At 42.7% G+C, this 23,356-nt stretch overlaps 1 long non-coding RNA gene across 3 annotated transcripts; it reads left to right on the plus strand.

The window, feature by feature from the left end:
* Positions 1-10,250: 10,250 nt before the first annotated feature.
* Positions 10,251-17,224, plus strand: LOC125542227 (uncharacterized). 3 transcript variants are annotated; one of them, XR_015617886.1, is made up of 2 exons: positions 10,251-11,116; positions 12,250-17,224. It is a non-coding gene; the product is annotated as an uncharacterized LOC125542227 (long non-coding RNA). The 3 variants fall into 3 exon arrangements; XR_007297815.2 differs by having other exon boundaries at positions 10,251-11,109; XR_007297814.2 differs by having other exon boundaries at positions 10,251-11,109; positions 12,253-17,224.
* The last annotated feature ends 6,132 nt before the right edge of the window (positions 17,225-23,356 follow it).

Below are 23,356 nucleotides of genomic sequence, written 5' to 3' on the forward strand. Positions count from 1 at the left end.
AAGGCAATAAAGTTGGCAAATTTCAGTGGATAGTAACATTAATTATCCTGCTCTTTTTTGTTTCAGTTTATATTCCTAATGCGGTTTTATGTTTATTTGCTCGGGTGTAAAACTAATTCGAATTTACAAATGTTATAAATAAACATCAAACATGTTGTCCCCTTTGTTGCCGCAAGGATGCTCATCCCCATGATCAACGGCCTAACAACGACAACGATCCATCTCAGCACCCTCATCCTTGATTTTTCAACTTCATGATGGGGATGTAGAGATTGCCGAGGCAGCAACCTCCAAGCCGAGTCATATTCAAGTATCTCAGGATTCTGTGAACAATATCAAGATGCCCACTTCTTGGTTCATGCATGTATCTGCTCACCACCCCCACGGCAAACGTAATGTCAGGCCTGGTATGACACAAGTACAATAACCTCCCAACCAGCTTCTGATAATCTTCCTTATTCACTAGCTCACCTGATTGTGCTGTTACTTGATGATTTTGTTCAATTGGAGTAGGGGCTGCACGACATCCCATCATGCCCATGTCACTCAAAAGATCCAAGGTGTATTTTTGTTGGCACAAAGATATTCCCTTCTCTGTCCGAGCCACTTCTATGCCAAGGAAGTACTTCATATTTCCCAAGTCTTTTACCTCAAACTCCTTGCTCAGACACCCCTTCACTCTCTTTATTTCCTCCTCATCATCTCCAGTGATGATGATATCATCAACATACACTGCAACAATGGTGATCTTCTTATCAGTGTGTCTATAGAACACCGTGTGATCACCATTACATTGGCCATACCCCATATTCCAAACAGCTCGTCTGAACCTATCAAACCATGCCCTCGGTGATTGCTTGAGACCATACAAGGATTTCTTCATCCTGCATACCTTCCCCGTAGTCTGTTCTGTGCCAAAACCTGGCGGTATCTCCATGTATACCTCTTCTTTCAAGTCACCATGTAAGAAGGCATTCTTGACATCTAACTGGTGCAATTTCCACCCAAAGTTTCCAGCACACGAGACCAATACCCTTACTGTGTTCGTCTTTGCAACTGGAGCAAATGTCTCATCATAGTCAATTCCATAAGTTTGACTATATCCTCTGGCGATCAATGTAGCCTTATACCGTTCCACCTTACCCTCAGGATTCTGTTTCACGGTAAAAATCCACTTATAACTCACTGCTTTCTTTTCTGCCAGCAATGTGGTTAGCACCCATGTCTTGTTTTTTTTTCAGTGCTTCTAACTCCTCTATCATCGATTCACGCCACTTCGGATCTTGCTTTGTAGCCTTTCAATCCTTAGGGATAGACACAATTTGTAGAGAGGCATCAAACGCCTTATATGAAGATGACAAAGCCTTGTAAGACACAAAATTCCAATATCAAGGTCATCACAAGCATCATCCTTTGGCAGAGCCTTCCTTGCTACCTCACCCTTCCTTGCCGCTTCACGTGTAGGTTTTCGCAACGCAATGGGCAGCTCCAGTGTGTCAGATGAGCTCGCCTCACTGCCTTGCTGCTCCCCCTGCCTTACTGCCTTGCTTCTCCCCCTGCACTTGTGGTTGCCGTCGAGAGTACACCAGGGTACTCGTCTGCCATCGATCCCGAACAAGAACCTCGAGAGCACCAATCTGAAGTGTATCGACAGTTGTCTCGACATGAGCCTGCACATCATCATCAGTGATGGTACTAACCGGAATTGTACCCACTATTGGTTGAACCTGAGCCCGCACATCATTATCAGTGTTAATGTCCACAGAATCACCGTGAGTATGAGACACGTCCTTCTCCCCCTCTTGCCCATCATGCACATGGTGTAGGTGGTCAAGCTCTGCAAACAACAGAGTGAGATCAGTCGGCTCACCATAGAATGGCTCAGACTCTCTGAATGTAAGATCCATACTTACAGACATGCGTTTTTCAGAGGGACACCAACATTTATGCCCCTGCTGACTAGACGAGTATCCCAGAAAGACACACTTCACTGCCCGAGGATCAAGCTTTCCAATAGATGGTCGGTGATCACGAACAAAGCAGGTACTGCCAAACAACTTTGGGGGAACAACAAACTTATTATTTCCAACGAGCAACTCAGACGGAGATTTCATGCCAAGTATCCTGGAAGGTGTCCAGTTGACCAAGTATGTGGTTGTCATAACTGCATCATCCCACAAGAACTTAGGCACATTCATGGTAAACATCAACGACCGAGCAACCTCAAGAACATGACGATTCTTCCGCTCGGCCACTCCATTCTGAGGGGGGTGTCCGGGCATGAAGTTTGATGAAGAATCCCATGGTCAGCCATGAAAGCCCCAAAAGTGTTGTTCACATACTTCGTTCCATTTTCCGTCCTGAGCATCTTGACCTGCACCCGAAACTGGTTCTTTACAAGAGCATGGAAGTTCTGAAAACAACTAAACACCTCATCCTTGTGATGCATCAAGTAAATCCAAGTCATGCGAGAATAGCAGTCAATAAAGGTAGCAAAATACTTCTTCCCATTCATTGACACCACGGGGCTAGTCCATACATCCGAATGAACATAAAAAGAGATATGCTCTTGATCCCCTTACTCACATATGAGGCTCGTGTGTGTTTTGCATATTCACAAGCATCACATGTCAGCTTGCCTTTGCCTATTCCACACATAACATCCGGAAATATTCTACTCATCTTATCAAAAGATACATGCCCCATCCTACAGTGATGGATCATCGCCTGCTTCTCCTTATCCTCCATGGTTGTAGCACGCACCAAGTCCGGCTGCACCTCCTGGTCCATGTACCAGAGCCCCCTACGCCTGGTGCCAGTCCTAACCGTCTGGCTCATCTGTCGCACCTGAATCAAGCAACTGAACTTGTCAAGGATCACACGACAGTCCATTTGATCAATGAGCGCACTGAAACAAACCAAATTGATAGGAAAGGCTGGCACATGTGACGACAGGGAAATAGTTGGAGTACACTTTACTGTACCAAACCCTATGACTGGTTGTTTTGTGCCATTAGTCGTTTGTATAGTGCCCGTGTGAGAGGGAGGATGCCTATTGTAAAACTCGAACACGCAGGAGTTACTAGCAACATGCTTAGATGCTCTAGAGTCAAGAACCCACTCTGGGGCACTCTCATTAGTAGCAAGAGAAATTCAAGAATAATCCACGAAAGAATGAGTGTGGACGCATAGAGAAACCTCGCTCTAGATGCGTGGTGAGGAGAACTCGCTCGTCTTCGCGCGGCGTCGGCTCGGTCTCGTCGCTAGGCAGCCTCCACGCGTCGGCCGGCGCCAAGCCGTCAGTGACGAGCTGCAGCACATCAGCCTCCGAGATGGTCGAGCGCAAGAAGTCCCCTTGAATCCACCCGGGTGGCGCCCACGCCCGAGCACCAGATGGCTTCCTCCCCTTCACCGCGCCCTTCTTGGCACGCTCGAGCTCCGTCGTCTTGTCCTTCACCATGGCTGCGACGGCGGCGGAGTTGGGTGCTGTGCAGCGGCGGAGCAGAGGAAGCGGAGGAGACGAGGGGAAAGTGGTGGCACTGTTGCAGTTCCCCCTCACCAGAGATATTTATACCCGCCGACTCAGGTCAATGGCGGATGGGCCCGGCGGATCACTGTATATCCCTGTAACAGGTAAGGCACAGTACGTGGCGCTAAAAGTGCTGCGAGGATCAAGGAGTCGTGCTCCCACTTGCTCTGTTCGGTTGCGTCATCCCCGCTCGGCGCGCGCCCTCCGAAATATTTCGAATCCCGCGAAATCCGGACCTAACGAACCGCCCTGTCACGTCTAAAGATCTGGCTGGACAATCGGATCCGGGAATGCGTCCAGATTCACTCGGAAGAATTAAAGATTGAATAGATCACGACGAATGCCAGAAGGTCCAGTCGTCACAAGTATCAACAGACGTCCAATATCCATTCGGAAGATTCAAGTTCAACAAAAGTTCATACTGTCCCTTCTCCACTCGAACCCTGATCCATTCGGGGGCTAATGATGTGGTTACATATTAGGGATAGGGTCCTAAGCAGGGCCCACATGCCCCACCTAAAGACACCAGATGCAAGATCACAAGATTACAGGAAAATCCCGACTGAAGTAAGTACATAGTACAAGTCACTCGACAGTCAACTCACTCGGAAGATCCTACCTCACTTGACAACAACATTCCACTCGGAAGCCCAGCAGTCACTCGATGGCGAAGACCAGAAGTCACTCCGGGAATAGCAATAGATAGACAGTCGAACAGTCATCTTAATTATCATTTATTACATGCGTTATCAGTAACGCTCCTCTTTACTCCCACGATCGAACCCTTCATTGCCTAGCATCTATGAGGAGCAGTGCACTTTATATAAGCCGCCCCTCCTCTCTGGCACAAGGGTTCGCACCCCCTGTAACTTTCACTCTATCACACGACAGAAATGCTCCCGCAGCACTGAGACGTAGGGTTATTACCTCCACGGGAGGGGCCTGAACTCATACATCGCGTGTACACTCTCACCGTAGCTAGGACTCTACCCTCTCCCTACGTACCGCTAACTCTTACTGTCAAGCTTGTTCCCACGACACTAGTCCCAAAAATAATATGAATTATTGCTAGAAGTATGTTGAAGTTGTAAGATAATGACACGAAACAATCAAAAACTATAAATACGCCGGAGATGTATCACTGCGCGCGCGTAGCTGGGCTGGAACAACGAGAATACTGGGAACAAGTCACTATGAGGTGAACGGCCCAGACCGGCACCATAAGTGCAAGCCAACACTATGGGCAGTAGGCAGGGATGGGTTGGAGAACGACACTGACATGCGGGGCCCATGTGCAAGGCAGTGCCCTTGCTCGGCTGTGGGTCGTACACACGGGTAAGGGCATGTACAATGGTTAATAAAGCTAGGATGTGGGTCGTACACACGGGTAACGGCATGTACAATGGTTGATACAGCTATCTTATCTTAGGTTCGGCATGTAATCCAGAGAAGACAATAAAAAGTGGTGTACAATGGGTTATTTTTAGTCTTATCCCTTCAATAACTAGGTAACCCTAAATATGTGGTGAGACAATTGTTGCTAAGAGATCATCTCTTAATCAAGAAAAGGCAAGCCTTTTCTTATGTTTACTCTCTCCTTCATCTAAGCATTTATCCTATATGGCACTTTTATGATAGCACCATTGTACATGCTCTAAGCACTGGTGTGTGCGTGCTTTGTCCGTTGCTATTGCCCGGGTTACGCCGTTTCAGGATGAGATGGTTGCTCGTGATCGCCCCGGCGTAGTAAAGGAGATGAGGGACTATCTGGAACAGCAAGACATTGCACACCAGGCAGTTGTGCAGCCACGTGCCACCGTTTTTTCCTTGGTTGACGTCAGTATGCTTATGCTTTTGTTATCTACTGCCTCCGTCCGATTGGTCTCTATGCCAATTGGCACAATGAGTCATTTGTTTTACATAAGAGACGGGCATTGGATATACATACAAACATCCATCAAACAACTCACCTAATTTTCTTATTGTATTAGTTGCTTCTCTTCATAGTCTCTTCAAATAGTTCACTTGACTTCATTTTAAGTTTCATATAGTTCATTAACTTGCAGGTTGGATTTAGTCTGTGTGCCAATTGGCGCAACGGGTCATCTAGTAGATCAAAAGTTAGAGGGAGATGGAGGTGATAGAGATGGTGTTTCGGATGAAGATGATGATCTCAATGACGAAGCATTGGTAATAATGATGGGTTCGATTCTCCCCTTCTGGAGGGATGGAACTGAAGCAAATCAGCATGCCAGAGCTCCTCTTTGTTCGACCATGTATCGCGGCTCCCAGAGGGATGCTTGTGGGCCCCATAAGACCATGTATCGCGGCCAAGGGGTTCGCGAGGTGGGTCCATGTGGGGCCCACAGGTACCTCCCCAACAGGTCCTGGACATCCTTGGCTCCATCTTCATGAAATAATCCAGAAATGATTTTTTGGACTTTTTTGGTCTTCAGAAAAATAATTTCTTCGATTCCCTTATTTTGTTCCTTTTTTTGCACCTTCCCGGCACTTCTCCTCTTCAAGTAGCATATGCAATTTAAGGGGAAAAGGGCATTAAAAGATGCAATTATGTGAAAATTGTAATTAATAAAGAGCAATTTATAATAATAAATAATGACATAAAATGGACATATTAGTGAGTTGTGCATTCAAATTTCAAATTGTTTCCAACGTTGCATTCCTGATGTCGAGATCTTCAAAACTAGATATTATGTTGATAGGTTTTGATGATCTTTTTTTGGGCGAAAATTGTGCTCCCAAACTGAACTAACATGTGCTCCCAAGTGAACTAATTTGTGCTATTGTAGGGGTGAAGCACACTTGTGCTTCCCGCAAGGGACCACACATGTGGTCATGTGAGGAACATCTGTGCTCAATGTACTAGCTTTGTGCTCCAGCTAGGGATGAAACACAATTGTGCTCTTGCGAGGAGTCACTTTGGGCCACTTTGAAACACAATTGTACTAAAATCAAAACAATGATAATATAAATTTCCTCAAAGTAGTTTGTAGCCTATATTGGCCCATAAAGAAGTACAATTTATATTATCATCGTTTTGATTGAAATTATATTTACAATGATTTCTTGTGTTGTGTTGTGGTCTTAATTGTTTGGAAAATTACCTTACAGTGTACAAAAATCATCTTATTTTGCTAAAAACTAGCTTGAGATCGACTCGAGATCGATACAAGCTGAGCACAACCACTTTCCACAGCTCAACCTTGAGCTTTTCTCAATTTGAGCATGCTTAAATAGTAAGTTGAGCTAAGCCTAGCCAAACTCGCTTGAACTCAACTCGTTTACACCCCTACACATGAGTGCCCTCCGAGAAGCCCACTCGGAGCACCCTTTAATTAGTTGGTCCGTATTCCATTGCATTAAGCATGTACAACGGTTGTGCTTTCACTCCTACGTGAGAACAAATTAGTTCACTTGGGAGCCCAGGTTAGTATGGTTGTGCTTTCACTCCTACGTGAGAACAAATTAGTTGCTTCCAAATGTACTAGCTTTGTGTCCAGCCGAGGATGAGTCATAATTGTGCTCTTGCCAGGAAGTGCACTCATGCACCCATGCTCTTGAGAAATGTACTCCCTCCGTCCCATAATATAAAAACATTTTTGACACTACACTCTAGTGTCAAAAACGTTCTTATATTATGGGACGAAGGGAGTACTAGATTGTGCTCCCGCGAGAAGTGAAGAAAAACTATGCTCCCGTGAGGAAGTATATGTGCTCCGATCCGATTGAAAACAGGGAAAAAACAAGAAACATAAAAATCTAGGGGAAAGGGAAAAACATGGGGAAATAAAAAACCAAGAAAACCAGAAAAAAGGGAAAAGAAAAAAAACAGGGAAAAGCTCCTACGTGCCGTGTTTTCTACAAGCAACATGTCTCGGGCAGGGAGCGCTCCTTTTTTTTAACTAGGGACTTTATTAAGAAGTGATGATTAACGGAATACAAATAATCTTCGGCAGTGTCCCTAGCCAGATATGGCGTCCTACTGTAAGCGAAGATACCCCCTTCGCCAGCGCATGAGCTTCAAAATTGTTCTCCCTGTACTCGAACCATGCGCAAAAGATTAAGGTCCTTAGCCAGCGACAGAGCCTCATTGCATGCCTGTGCTTCTAGTCCCGCTGCCTCGACAAGCCCCTCAAAAACCACCGCAGAAGCACCCAAGAAACGACCTTCTTTGGTCCTGCAGATTGCAGCTGCAGCTCCAACATTGCCTTGCCGTGAAATCCCCCCATCGACATTGATCTTTACTTCGTCTCCTTCAGGTGGCACCCAAACCCGGGCTCGCGGCCGGGCGCTAGCCACATTGGTAATGGTCGGTTTCTTGTTGTCAAGCGCAATCTTCAGGTCTTGTAGATACCTCGTGATAAAGCAGATTGTGGAGAGAGGACTCTGAAACTCGTTATCGTGAATAGACCACCTCCGTGCCCACGAAATAGCCCACATGGTGACCAACACTTTCGCAAGATCTGCTTCTTTCAGGGTGTCAAAATACCCAGAAAAGCCACAACCGTGCATCATTTGATCTATTGGAAAGAATATGCTCCAACACCTCTTCATCTCCTAATGCCCGGATGCACCGTGTCATACGACAGTCGAAAAGAGAGTGACGCCAAGTGTCAGACTCAGCGTTGCATAAGCTGCAAGCCGCCGATGTGGTCATCTTCCGGTGCAGTCGAGTGGCTCCCGTTGGTAATGACGTGTGGGCAAGCCGCCACACAAAAACGCGAACTTTGGACGGGATCCTCACCTTCCATAATCTGGTCCAGTTTCTTTTGTTCGCAGCTTGGTCAGAATTGCCCGCTCTATGCTCAAGCCAATCCTCCCTATTGCCCGCTCTATGCTCAAGCCAATCCTCCCTCTGAGCCTTGATACTACTAATCATCCAATAGGCGGATCTGACAGAGAACACCCCTCTCTTATCATAATGCCAAGCATAAAAGTCCTGAGACATATGAGAACTCAACGGAATATTAAGGATGGCAAGAACATCTGGAGCTATGAAGTGCTCGGACATCACTTGTTTATTCCATGACCTGGTAACTCCATCAATCAACTCAGACACCTGCTGCAGTGGATTAGAAGACAGTGCACAAATTGGTCTAAGTTTGAAGTTGTGTGGTATCCAGATCTTATGCCAGATACTAGTTTCCTCTCATGTGCCCACCCTCTTGATAATTCCCAAAGATAGTATCTCCTTGCCTTCCATGATTGATCGCCACACGGTGCATGAAGTGCCCTCACGGAAGCCCACCCCGGGGCACCCCTACATAAGGGAGTAGGGCCGGTTTCCCGTAGGGTTTTCCAAGTTTTTTTTGTTTATGTTTTTCAGGGTTTTTCTTCGTTCTTTTTCTCCATTTTCACTGGTTTTTTATTTTCTTTCTTTTCCTTTGGGTTTATTTATTTCTTTTCATGGTTCTCAATGGTTTTTTCTTTTTCTTTGTTTCTTTCTCGGTTTTCAATGCTTTACTTTACTTTTTTTTATTTTTCCTTTGTTTTTTCGGTTTCCTCTCGGATTTTATTGTTTTTCGATACATATTTTTGGTATATATCTAATATATTTTTCAAATACACATCTAACATTTTTCAACCGTAAGTTTAAAATTTTTGGATACATGGTCAACCTTTTTTATATACATATTTTTAAACAATTTTCAAACCCTTGATTAACATTTACAAATGCAAGGTTTTTTTTTAAATATTTGGTCAACAGTTTTTCTATAAACATTTAACATTTTCCAAATGCTGGATTAATATTTTTTTCAAATGCTTGGTTAATATTTTTATAGACATGACCAATTTTTTGATCATTTTTTAATACATGGTCAACATTTTTCCTATACACATTAAACAATTTCTAAATGCATGATTAACATATTTCAAATACTTGATTAACATTTTTATATACATGGTTAAAAAATTTCATCATTTTTAATACATGGTCAACATTTTTCTATACACATTCAACATTTTCCGAATGCTTGATTACCATTTTTAAATACTTGTTAATATTATTTTAAACACTGGATTAACATTTTTTATATACATGATCAAAACATTTCATCATTTTTTTAATATGTGGTCAACATTTTTTATATACATTAAAAAAATTTCACATACTTTTTCAATTGTTTTTTAAATGCTTGATTAACATTTTTTGAATACCTGATCAATTACATTTTTCGCAAATGAGTTAAACATTTTCTCTATACACATTTAACATTTTTGAAATGGTTGGTAACATTTTTAAAATGTTTTTTAATATATATTTTGCGAATTTTTCAAAGTATAAAAAATTAAACAAATAAAGCAAAAAAGAAACAGAAAACACAAAAATGAGGCTGTATCATCCCGCGCAGCTAGGCCGGCCCATATCGTGCTCCCCTGGCGCGAGGCTTCTCGGCACCCCCTTAATTAGCGTGCCTGTATTTTTTGGCGTTAAACATGTAAAAGTTTCCATTTTGAGGGGTTAAATGGAAGTTTAGTTTAGTAGTTTTAGGGGCCAAATGGAAGTTTAGCTTTGTAGTATTCTTTTTTGAACTGAAGGCTTGATTTGTATTTTTGTTAGGGCTGTTTGCTCGTATTGGGCCTATTGCATTTCCTCCCCTGTACCAGTGGCCCGATCCGGCCCACCAAGCCGATGTGGGATGCGGCTAGGGTTAAGGAACCTGCCTCCCTATCCCTCTTTCTCTTTCTATCCCGAGAATTCTCTAAAAAAAAGAAAAAAAAGGGAGAGGCGAGAGCAAAATAAATGGCGGCGGCGGGTGGAGATGGCGCGGCGCGGCGAGCGACGGCCGGAGATGGCGCGGCGCGCGACGGCGCGGCTGGTCGCGGGGTCGCGGCGCGTGGCGGAGGGCCGGGCGCCGCCGCGGCTGGTGGCGGGGGGGCGGGCGACGGCGCGGCGCGTGGCGGGGGCGGCCTGCCGTGGCTCGACGGAAGGGAGGGCGTCCCGTGGCTGTACCTACTCTCAACCGCGAAGGATATGAGCGTTAATCTTGCAATAGGAAGGCTCGTGACCTCAGTTGCCCAAAGGGCAGAAGACTTCTTCCACGGCAAGATCCCTATGGTTACCAAAGATGGCCAAGATCTCAGGCCTTCTCTCGAGGTATTCATCAGCTGGTGCATCACAGACATCAAGCAGAAGATCCACACAAGCTTTGAGCCATCCTCCAGTATCAGGCCTCTCAGGAAGGTATCGATTGCTATCAACCATCTCATTGCCGCTCATCCTGACACTCTACTGCTCCAGTCACTGTTTGCCGGTCCAAGGGATGAGCTGGGGGAGCTTATCATCCTGCTATCAGCTGAACTATACGGCCTGCTCTTCAATATCACAAGAGGAGCCGGGGGTATATGTACGTAGTCTCTCGGGACCTCCCCATCGATCCCAAAGACTTTCATCTGAATATGCATCAGAGTTTGGGCAAGGCTCGTAGTTCAGCTCTGCAAGTTGAAGAGGCTGTCGAACGCATGTCAAGGATCCAAACCGTTCTGGCTGAAGCACCAGCTAATATCCGTCGATTTTTCTCGTTCCGCCACTTCGTCCCAGCGACGGAGTAAGCCAGGTATGTGGTATGTGCTACAGACTTTTTATTCCACCTTGCACTATCTGTAAGTCTTCTCACTCCAGCATGGACTATCTTGCCACTTAGTGTGTGTACACTTTTCTCTCTAAACCTGGCCAACAATGCATATTTTCAAGATGCGTCGTTCTTCACGTAGCATCATAAGTCGCAGGAACCATCATAGTTGGGAGCACTTTGCTCCTGCAGCAAGACAAACTGCAGATTGTCTCAAATTCATTCCATGCTTCCGTAACATAGGCATATCCTGGCTTTCATACGCATCTTGGAGTGGTGTAACGGCTGAGACAAGGGGTGTACATGTACCCAGGTTCAGGCACACCTCTTCCCAAAAACAGTGACAACCCAAGTTGCTATCTCACATAATAAGCCAAAATGCAAAGGTGCTCTCACATGCATGTCTAATCTGTGCTAAAGCACACACAACTATTGCTTCCCTGCAAACATCAGCACATAGGGTTTTTATCTTGATGAAAAACCAAGCAGCCATCAGACAAGATACGTAGCATACCTAAGCTTGAGCTTATGAAATCTGCTGTCTGAAACTTGTTAAAACATTTTTACGCAACGACATTTTGAGGTTAATTTGGAATACTTTCCCTAGATCTCTATGTTCATTTTGCTTGACAAATATTTTACCGTGGAGCCCACTATTAAATAAGAGACAACCTATTAGATTCATGTAACTTTAGTAGTAATCTAGTAGTAGATGAACTTGTGCAGAACCTGCTGTACGTTTAGTAAAATGGTCTGGGTAATGTCCTCTTTCAAATATTCATGCATGTCTGTGTCAAATAATTGTAGTTTGCTATCAAAGAGGCCATGCTCAATTTATATTGGATTTATGGATTTTTTTGTAAAAGGAAGACTTGAAAGGAGAGTATACATGCCAAATTTATCACATGTTTCTGAAATATTCCTTAGATTTGAATGATTTTGTGAAATCAGAGAGTAGATGGGCATTTTATTCTTGTTCTTGAATTTTATCATGTTTAAATTATTGTAATTACTCACTATGTGTATATTTGGGTTGGTGTTTATTAATATATACTTTGGTTAATGTTTTTTTATATGCATATGTTTTCTCACAATTGACCTTTTTACTGTTTTCTTTTACATTAGCAGGCACGTCGAGGGGATCTAGGATCAAAGGGCTACATCCATTCGCCGGCAGTTTGCTTATGATTCATGTTTGATGTTAATTATTGCAAGTTTGGTAACTTCAATATGACTTGTGATGACTGAGGCGAGCAAAACTGGGAAGTTGTTCGCTTATCTTTTTTCTACGCCGTGACATGTGATGATTAAAACTGCTAAATTAGTTACTCAGTTGTGGTATATGATGATTAAAACTGATAGATCGTAACTATATGATGCATTTCCTATTTATTATATAAATAATTATTGTTCGATGCATGGTTGATGTTTATGCATGTTTTAGTTGTGCAATTATTGGGCTACTAAGGTACAACCTGCACTTTTGGTGTTATTATTTTTATCTTGTGATGTTAATATGTGTGGCTTGTGAGGATTTGTCCTCGTTGCTTAGTGGATTGTACAGTCTAGTGTGTATAGAGGACGTGTTTAAAAAAACCGGTATCATGCTAAAACATGATCGCCAAAATAATGAATCATTTGTATTTGGATCTTTTGCATACATCTTTAGAAAGTAGGATATCGTCCAGTTTATGGGCGAGTTTCTTATAGTGAATGATAATAACGACTGCTGTGTTGTTCTCGCAAGTGTTGGATTTAAAAATAATGGATCAAACTTTCACATTCTATATTTAGTTTCCATGTGGACAAAGAATAATATATAAAATTTGTGTCGCCTTTGTTGCATACTTCTAAGTTTGTATCTTCATTTAGTAAAAAGGATGGTGATATAGTTTATTATTCGGTTCTCTTTGTACCCCCGGATAAATGAATTAGACCATGTACAACAGAGTAAAATGAAGTGCTTAGTAAAATGAATCAAGTGTTTTGTAAGCACCCGTGCTTATATCTATGGCGGGGGTGCCTAATTAGACATATGCCTTTCACAAATAAGCACTAATGTTCAAGTGAAAACTGGTCTATTTTATGAGTACCACGAGAAATAACTTGCATTGTATGCTATCTTATAAAAGATAACAAAGAGATGGTAATGTATTTTAGGCTTAGGAGTCATAATCTTATCAGAGTGCGCATTGACCATAGTGTATTTTGGAAAGTCAGTTTGCTTGTCCATCCTTTTTGCATTGCGACATATGATGATTAAAACTACTAGAGTATAATTACTTTGCATTTGGTACATATATAGATGACCACCATTAGATATATGCCTTAGTGTTAATGCTATTTTAGTTGTAAGATGGTTGGCTACCAAGTTAGGCCTAGTGATGTGATGTTGACTTGTGTGCTGTTTTTTTTATGTAAGGTGTTTTTCAATGTTTTACTAATAGCATGAAGTGGATGATCGTCGAAATATAAATCGTTAATGTTAAAAGTTAGGTGCATGGTTCTGTAGTATGTACAATGTTGCCTAATCTATTAGCAAGTTGCATGCGGTGAAATGAATATGATGACTAGTTGGTCCTGTTTCATATACCTCTGAACTTTTTTTAGTTCTACAAACGAACTAGTTTTTAGAAAGTGATGCGATTTAAATAAATGATACATTTGATTCAACTAAAGCGGATTGGAGGGTACCCCGAGGGTATCACCAATTTGAACCACTACAACTAGATGGTAAAGTTAGTATCACAAGTCATAATTTTTTTTGGGAACGCAACAAGTCATAATCTTAGCACAGTGCGCATTGATCTTAGAGTGTACTTTCATAAGTCGTTTGCTTATCCTTTATTGTGTTGCAATATATGATTATTAAATTTGCTAGACTACAATTACTTAATATATTTAGTAACTATGAGTGTTTGCTGTTAGATGTATGGCTTGATGTTAATGTTGTTTTAGTTGTGAGATGGTTGGCCTACTAAGCTATGTCGTTATTATTATCCTGTGATGTTAACTAGTGTGATTATGTGGTTTTGCCTTGTTGCTTGGTTTGGTCTACATATACTACGTATGAGGGCATGGTTGTGTGGTTTTGCCTTGTTAATTGTTTTATTGTTCATAGACTACATATGAGAGAGTGCTTTCAAAATTTTACTAGTATCATGCAGTAGTTAGATACCAACGAATAAATTGTTAGTATTAAAAGTTGTTTGCATTGATCCATAGGATTAGCATGTTGTTTAATTTCTTTTGAGGTGTCTATAGTGAAATGAACATGATGACTATTTTGTTATGCCGGTAGAGAATATTAAATTTAAAAATAATAGGTCAATTTGTAGATTCTTTATTTAGTTCTATGGGGATAGAGACAAAAAATGGCGCTCAGTAGATATTTCTAAATTTGCATCCTAATCTAGTAAATTTTGTGATAGTTCACTATTGGGTTCATTTTGCGTTACACTGTCATATGACATGCATACTTAAGAAAAAACAACAAAGGGATGCATATGTTCAAGTGTATATGTGGATTGTCTAGCCCTTTCCACCAGTTTGGACTATTGGTTGCGTTAGCTAGTTATGAAGATTAACATGATATTAGAGCCCAAGGTCTTGAGTTCAAGTCCTGGCTTTCATAATTTATTCAAAAATTGCTGCCGCCCGTCTTTGTGTTTACGTATAGGCCTCTTAAGCCATACCTTCGAGTCGATTCACGTGTTCACTTACCGCGTTACATGTGAGAGGGGGTGTTGAAGTGTATATGTGGATTGTCTAGCCTTTTTCACCAGTTTGTACTTTTGGTTGCATTGTGTAGTGCATGAAGCTTAATAGCACGATACTATCATAGTGCACATTGACCAAAGAGTGTCGATTTATTTCTTTATGCTTGTTGTGTACTATATATTTTATGTTGGTTTTTATCATGATTGGTAAGTCTCATGTTATTGATGCCTTGTTGTTTTTCCAGGAAAAAAAAGGAATGCAATATTCAATTACTTTACTATGTTTTGGAGATATAATTTAAGTTATTTGAGGATTGGAGATATAATCTAAGTAACCTGAGGAGAAGATTACAGTTTACGGGAACATTGACATGATGTATCAGGCAAGTTTTTTTGTGAGAGAGTTCCCAAATGTTTGATAAGCTTGTAATGCTTCATGGTTTTTATTATCTAATGAAATTAGATTTGTGTAGACTTGTGGTTATGTCATCATTAATTGGTTATTCGTACATAAAATATGTATAAGTGAGGTGTTTCCAAAATTTAATAAAGTTTTATTAAATGTTTTTGAATGATCCATTATTTTTAAAAGAATACAGTTTACGAGAATATTAACATGATGTATGAAGCAATTTTTTTGTGAGAGTTCCCAAATGTTTGATAAGCTTGTGATGCTCCATGTTTATTATTATCTAATGAAGTTAGATCTGTATGGACATGTGTGGTTATGCCATCATTGCTTGGTTATTCGTACATAAAATATGTATGAGTGAGATGTCTGCAAAATTTAATACAATTTTACTGTAATGTTTTTTAAATAATTCATTATTTTTAAAGACAACTGTAGTGAATGAAATGAATATAATGACTATTTATTTTACTTATGTTAAATATTAATAGTAGTTCAATTTTATATCGTTTATTTAGTTCAATAATGTTAGGTTTTTAAACATTTATAAATTTGAAATATTTATTCAGTAATTGGTAGTTAACTATTTTGTTCATTTTGCGTTGTACCACTAGATGAAATTCATGCTTAAGAAATATATGTAGGCAGCCATATAATACTATCATAGGGTGCACTAGCCAAAAAGTGTGATTTTATCTGTTTTATGATTATTTTGTTTTTTTAATCATGATTATGGTATGTCTATATAATGATGCCTTTTGTTTCTCCAGGAAACACAATGAATGTTCACTTATTCAATTACTTTATAGTGTTTGCGAGACATAACTTAAGTTATGTGAGGAGGAATGACCTTATTGTTTTGTTAATTATATTTATATTATGTATGAGTGGGGTGTTTTTTTTATTTCTAAAATCAGGATACAGTTAATTTTAAAGAGTGAGTCGTTATTATTAAAAATGTTTCCAATGAGTCGTCTAGTCTATTGGCAAGATGACTGTAGTGAATGAAATGAATATGATGACTCTTTGTTCTAGTTGTATTAGATTTATAATAATAGTTCAACTCTTTTAGATTCTCTATTTTGTCCAATGGTTTCAGTTTTAGACATTCCTACATTTGCATCTTTATTTTGTCATAATTTTTGTACTGCACTACTGGGTTCATTTTTGCGTTATACCACCAGATGAAATGCATGTTAAGATAAAGGGAGGCATAATCCTATATCATAGTACGCATTGGCCATATGGTGCACTTAATTATTTGATGTGCCTTGTTCTGTAGGATATTTATTTTGCAATATTCAATTACTTAGTTAGTGTTGAAAGGCATAGCATAAGTTATGTGAGGAGGAAGAGTACAACATGTAAGGGAGCAGTGACATTATCAGGTTTTTTTTTCCTGTTGAGAGTCACCAAGACATCTGATAAGGCCTGTGGTGCTCTAGGGTTGACATTATCAGTAGCAGCCTAACAATGTGGATGGTAACACTGGTTTGGTGTGGGGATTGTGCAACAAATGATATCAAATCCAGGTACTAGTATTTGTATTGTTAATTTGAAGGTTAACGATGTGTTGTTTTTGTTTGTTGGATAATAAGCATTTTTATTGATACATAAATCTAAACTGCGTGCTTGTCTTAGTTGCCAGTAGATGTTTATGTTTCAGGAATAATTCAATTCAGTGTAGGAGATGAGAACGCGGAGGACCAGCTTCATCAACTATCGAAGCTGCTGCTGGTTTAAGGACTGAGATGCTTATGTTCACTGAATTAATCTTTGTATTCAGTGAAGAAGAGGGGACGTCATAGGACTGCTGCTGCTGGTTTATTGACATTAGTTAGCTGCTGCGACGCACCGCCAGAGTTGTTGCGTGTGCGTGTGTGCTTGTGTTGAGCCAGTTATAAAATATAGTTGGGGATCACAGATCATATGAAATGGATTTTTACTGGAGGTATTGAAATTTATGAGTTCATATGGATTGAATGCCATTTTCTTAGAATTGAATTGATTGAAATAGGCGATTATCATTTACTATGCCACAACTTTCGATCTTTGTGAGCAAAGTATAGTCGAGAAAGAAAGAGAATATTAGACGTTTACAAGATGGAAAGTAGCACTGCAAAACATTGGAAGTGCACTCTGAGCTCGAGCTGAAATGCACTATATCATTCCCGTTATTTGCCATTGAGATACACACCTTGTCTCATACGGTCAGGAATAGTCTTCGCCTGCGACTACCGTGCATTCGGATGTGTTTTGTCATCCAACGCGGTCTTGTATCGATCCTCTTGACGGTTTTGATGCATTTTTTCTGGACCGATGCCGTGTCCGCTTTTGACTGCTTGACCCACCCAAAACCCTCCCTTGCCTGTGGTGCATTCTTGCCCATGGCCACCTGCTAGTGGCCGCTTTGCATTGATGTCGGCCTAGAGCGGGGCGACCTCTCACTATCGGCGTTAGAGCGGGGCGACCTCTCACTATCGGCAAGCCGCCCGCTGCATGTCCGGCTGAACACACCTCCTCACCGTAGTCAAATGATTGCAGACTGCCTACCTAGCTCCATTAAACTAGCGCGTATGCTGAGAAACCTACCTACTCCAGCCACATGTTTGTTCGCTAGCTGGCCGGCACTAAACACAACACCTGTTGGCTCCAGGCCTCTGCCTGCTATTTAGACGATGCCAGACGCCGGACAAAAATCACACCACACCTCAGCTCTCCATCTCCTCGCACCATTCTCTCCACACTCTCCATGGCAGCCGATGAGTAGGAAGAGAAGTTCTCCGACATAAAAGCCTGCTGGGTGGCCTGCCGAGCTCGCCTATGAGCCAGGCAACTCTCTACTCCGCCTCCTACGCCGCTCCAGCCTGTTATAGGCCAGCTTGCGGAGGAGGCCGCTCCAAGTCGGCACTAGGGTTACGGGGGTAGAGCTAGGCCAGTTCGGGCAGTTAGGCCGATTGGTCCCGGCTGGCACTATTTGGGCTGGTGGGAGGCTGGTGCTGTGCCCACAGGGCCGGCCCACTGCACATTGCTGAACAGATTCCCACTTTTTAGAAAAGAAAAATAGATAGAAAGAAAAAGGAAATATCCCGTCAAATTTTTTCTGATTGAGCTGAAAATTTGCATGTGCCTACTCTGACATATATCGAAGCTACAAAAGAAGCGTAAATCTGTGAAGGTGTTGCACGGAGCTTGATGTGGGGTACGAGATGTGTGTGTATTTTTTAGAGAATACCTTATATGAAAAATGCTTGTGTTTGGACCAAGTCCAAATAATTCAATAAATTACATTTGAATATTGACAAAATTATATTAAAAAACCTCACTCAGTCTGATGATAGCGTGAAGCTAAAAGAGGCACCGTCGGAGGACATGAATGCGGCGTCGCAATTTTTTTAACGGTGGACACCAAAAATCCTACCATCGTCCACGACGTGGTGAACATTAAAAGTGGCCACATAAATGAGTAACTGGAAACATGCGACAATTTTTTTCATTTTGGTGCAATGCACAAACACATTAAATTGATGTATGCAAAGATTAAAAGATTTTTTTATAAACACAGTACAAATGTAGACATCATAAGTCACAAGCACGCACATACACTCATCACTATAAATGGACACACGCATATCATGCCCTAATGAGCACCTCCGAGAGATCTGAACTCACAAATCTTGAGATTGATCAAGTCACCACAAACGCCTCACTATCGATGCGAACATCGTCTCCCATTGAAAAGGTATTGTCTTTATACAACACCAATGCGTCAAACCAGAGGTTTAATTCATGGTGGAATTGAGGTACCACTGCCTCCTAACCATCGAATCGGAGGTTGCTTCTCAGGGTCAAAGAGAAAGTGATCAATACAGGTAACTATTCATACTTATAAAATGACCACGCATGCATGCACCACAGTAATAGTAATATACATTAAAGCATGATATGTATTTCTTCTATACCTCGACATGCGTCTCCCAGCCCCACTGTGCTACGCTGATGGGTGTTTTGATGGAGAAATCAATTTTCTTCCCCGTTACAACGCACAGGCATGTGTGCTAGTCATGACTAAAGCACCCACCTCTTGTGACTGGGTTGCCTCCAGAGTCACAGAGGACACACTCATCGATTATGTGACCATGGGGGTTTTACCTGCCAAAGAGGTCATCCACTGGCGGGTTCCAAGCTCTGAATTTCCTCCTCAGCCCCAAGAGGGTGAAGTTGTGGCTTTCACGGACCACCTACTCCGTGGCTTCTCACCGCCCGGCTCAAAATTCTTTTGGAACATTCTGCATTTCTATAATCTTCATCCACAAGACATCAGCCCCAACTCTGTCTCCAACATATGCAACTTTCAAGTGTTCTGTGAAGTGTACCTTGGGGAAGAACCCTCTGTTGATCTGTCCAGAGACTATTTTTATATCAACCGCCAAACTGAGATGTCAGATGGGCCCAACCTTGAGCTTGGAGGTGTTTCTATTCAGAGGCGGAGAGATGTAACTTTTCCTTCAGCCGCTCTGCCAAGCCACCCAAAAGATTAGAACTATACTTGGTTCTACTACAAGAACACCTCCCCAGCCGGAGAGAACCCCCTGTTGGGTTACCACCCCTACCGGCTCCCCACCAGCGACCAACTTCCAGGTCGATTGACTGCCGCAGAACGTGGTCAATACGCCTCCACTTTTTCAAAGGTTCGGGCTTTGATCGCCAACGATTTAACCGGAATTGATCTGGTCCGCTGCTGGGTCGCCTGGAGAATTTTACCACTAAGCCGGTGCGGTGGCTTAATGTGCCAATACGCCGGTGACACAAAGGACCCACAACGTTTCAACCAATAGAGCTAACTGATAAAGATATCAACGACACTGTTAATTCGCTACTCGAGGAGTCATTAGAGAACTACAACAAAGTGGGTCTGAACCCTTTTTGTGCCCTTAATCCGGCTCCTCCTGTAAGTACTAAAAAAACTTCATCTTGTTTATCCTTTTCTTATGCTTTATATCCTTTCAACCATTGCTTATGTTCATACGTATATAGGCCAACTCTCCTTTCTGTAAGAAGAAGGTAAACACTACCCAACCCGCTAAGAAGACCAGGGCATCTAAACCTCGCGACACCCGCAAGATGGAAACTGCACAAGAGCTCCTTGAGCTAGATGAGTCGGAGGTAGAACTTGACTCCCTTGGCTTTTTCATTATGCAACTTATTGATGCTGATTCCTCTCAGGACAAAGTAGAGACAACTCAGGCCGATGCAGTAGAGGTAATTCCCGTCTCCTCCAACTCAGATCCTTTGCCAAGAAAGAAAACACAGCAGGTCGTCCGGAAAGTAAGATTTTCACACCCTCTTTCTTATTTGGATCCCAACTTTCTTTTGAAGAAACAACAACACGAATCAAAGCGCCCAACCTGGAGCGGCGACTCTGAATATCTTGTCTCCAGCTTACCCAACACGCCAGCTCGTCGGAAATGACGTAATGAGGTGCCACATAACTCGGATTCTCTATATCCATTAGCCGGCCTCATACGTCAGACTCTTAATCCTTCCGACTCAAATTATCAAGGGACGCCTCTGTCATATGGCGACTCTAATGGAACTCAACTGCCTGCTTTCAAGATTGCCCATGGGTAAGTATGTTCATTTGTTCATAAATGACTTGTAGTGATATACTCATGGACTCTTGTATTCTTGTCGCAGAGGCATTGCAAAGGCGGGTAAGAAACAAAAGGTGGGCGGCTCTTCAAAGGACCCCAAAACTACTGAGCCAGAGAGGCAGGTGCCAGAAGCCCCTGAGGATTCAATCCAAAATCCTGAAGATCTTGCCAATGATCCGCCACCGCAAGCTGATACTTTCATCTTTGAGGAAAATGAATACTAAGATTAACCCGACCACCAGCCATGACCCGCCAAGTCCTAAGTCGCCAACTCCTGCGAAGCCAACTGAAGAGATCTCTCCTGAGAAGAATTCTGATGATATTGCTGTCACTGGGATGGCTTATACAGCGCCAGGAGCCTCAGCTGTGCTGACCAAGCATAGTACCAAATAAGAATCACCTTCCTTGGAGAAAAGGCAAGGCCAAACTTGATCTGGAGAGCTATTCCTCCTTCAGTGCAGGTGATGTGTACGCGGGCTACTTGAGCCACCTTCACACCAGCCGGGACATGGAGGCTGGGTTAGTCCAGTTAATGAAGCAAAAATATGAGGTATGAAGATATCCGAACCCCTCTCTAGCCTTGTGCATATACTCACGTCCATACTAGCCCCCAAGTTTGAAGTATAGGAAATTTATTGAGTATGCTTAAGACTTGTGAAATTTTCCAGAGTGTAGCTCCCAAGGGCCGGCTTAACTTTGATAAGATGAACCAGGTCTTTAATAACTTTACAAAACCAAATATGTAGTGCCCAAGGGCTGGCTTAACTTTAATAAGATGAGCCGGGTCTTACTGACCTTATGCTACCTCTTGAGCACCGCGTTGGTTTTCCCTTGAAGAGGAAAGGATGATGCAGCAAAGTAGCGTAAGTATTTCTCTCAGTTTTTGAGAACCAAGGTATCAATCCAGTAGGAGTCTACGCGCGAGTCCCTCGTACCTACACAAAACAAATAACTCCTCGCAACCAACGCGATAAGGGGTTGTCAATCCCTTCACGGTCACTTACGAGAGTGAGATCTGATAGATATGATAGGATAATATTTTTGGTATTTTTGTGATAAAGATGCAAAGTAAAATAAAAGCAAAGTAAAAAGGAAAGAAAATAACTAAGTGTTGGAAGATTAATATGATGAAGATAGACCCGGGGGCCATAGGTTTCACTAGTGGCTTCTCTCAATAGTATAAGTATTTTACGGTGGGTGAACGAATTACTGTTGAGCAATTGACAGAACTGAGCATAGTTATGAGAATATCTAGGTATGATCATGTATATAGGCATCATGTCCGAGACAAGTAGACCGACTCCTGCCTGCATCTACTACTATTACTCCACTCATCGACCGCTATCCAGCATGCATCTAGAGTATTAAGTTCATGAAAACAGAGTCACGCCTTAAGCAAGATGACATGATGTAGAGGGATAAATTCATGCAATATGATAAAACCCCCATCTTGTTATCCTCGATGGCAACAATACAATACGTGTGAGGGAGTCCTGGATTAGGGGGTGTCCGGATAGCCGGACTATAACCCTTGGCTGGACTCTTGGACTATGAAGATACAAGATTGAAGACTTCGCCCCTTATCCGGATGAGACTTTCCTTGGCGTGGAAGGCAAGCTTGGCAATACGGATATGTAGATCTCCTCCTATTGTAACCGTCTCTGTGTAACCCTAGCCCCCTCCGGTGTCTATATAAACTGGAGGGTTTTAGTCCGTAGGACACAACAACAAAGAACAACAATCATACCATAGGCTAGCTTCTAGGGTTTAGCCTCTCTGATCTCGTGGTAGATCTACTCTTGTACTACCCATATCATCAATATTAATGAAGCAGGAGTAGGGTTTTACCTCCATCGAGAGGGCCCGAACCTGGGTAAAAACATCATGTCCCTTGTCTCCTGTTACCATCCGCCTCGACGCACAGTTCGGGACCCCCTACCCGAGATCCGCCGGTTTTGACACCGACATTGGTGCTTTCATTGAGAGTTCCTCTGTGTCGTCACCTTTAGGCCCGATGGCTCCTCCGATCATCAACAACGATGCGGTCCAGGGTGAGACTTTTATCCCCGGACAGATCTTCATATTCGGCGGCTTTGCACTGCGGGCTAATTCGCTTGGCCATCTAGAGCAAATTGAAAGCTATGCCCCTGGCCATCAGGTTAGATTTGGAAGTTTGAACTACACGATCGACATCCGCGGGGACTTGATCTTCGACGGATTCGAGCCACGGCCGGGCGCGCCGCACTGTCACGATGGGCATGATCTAGCTCTGCCGCCGAACAGTGCCCTGGAGGCCGCACCCGCATCAGCTCCGACCCTTAGCTCGGAGCCGACTGCGCCGATCGCGGACGGGTGGCTAGACCCCGCCGCAGGGCTGCAGTCTCGACGGCGATCGAGCCGAACACCAGCCTTATCCTCTGCGAAGCCCGTGACTCCAAGGTGCCGGACTC

The sequence above is a fragment of the Triticum urartu genome, chromosome 3A (genome assembly GCF_056163025.1).
Source record: "Triticum urartu cultivar PI428250 chromosome 3A, HENAU_Tu73, whole genome shotgun sequence".
NCBI lineage: Eukaryota > Viridiplantae > Streptophyta > Magnoliopsida > Poales > Poaceae > Triticum > Triticum urartu.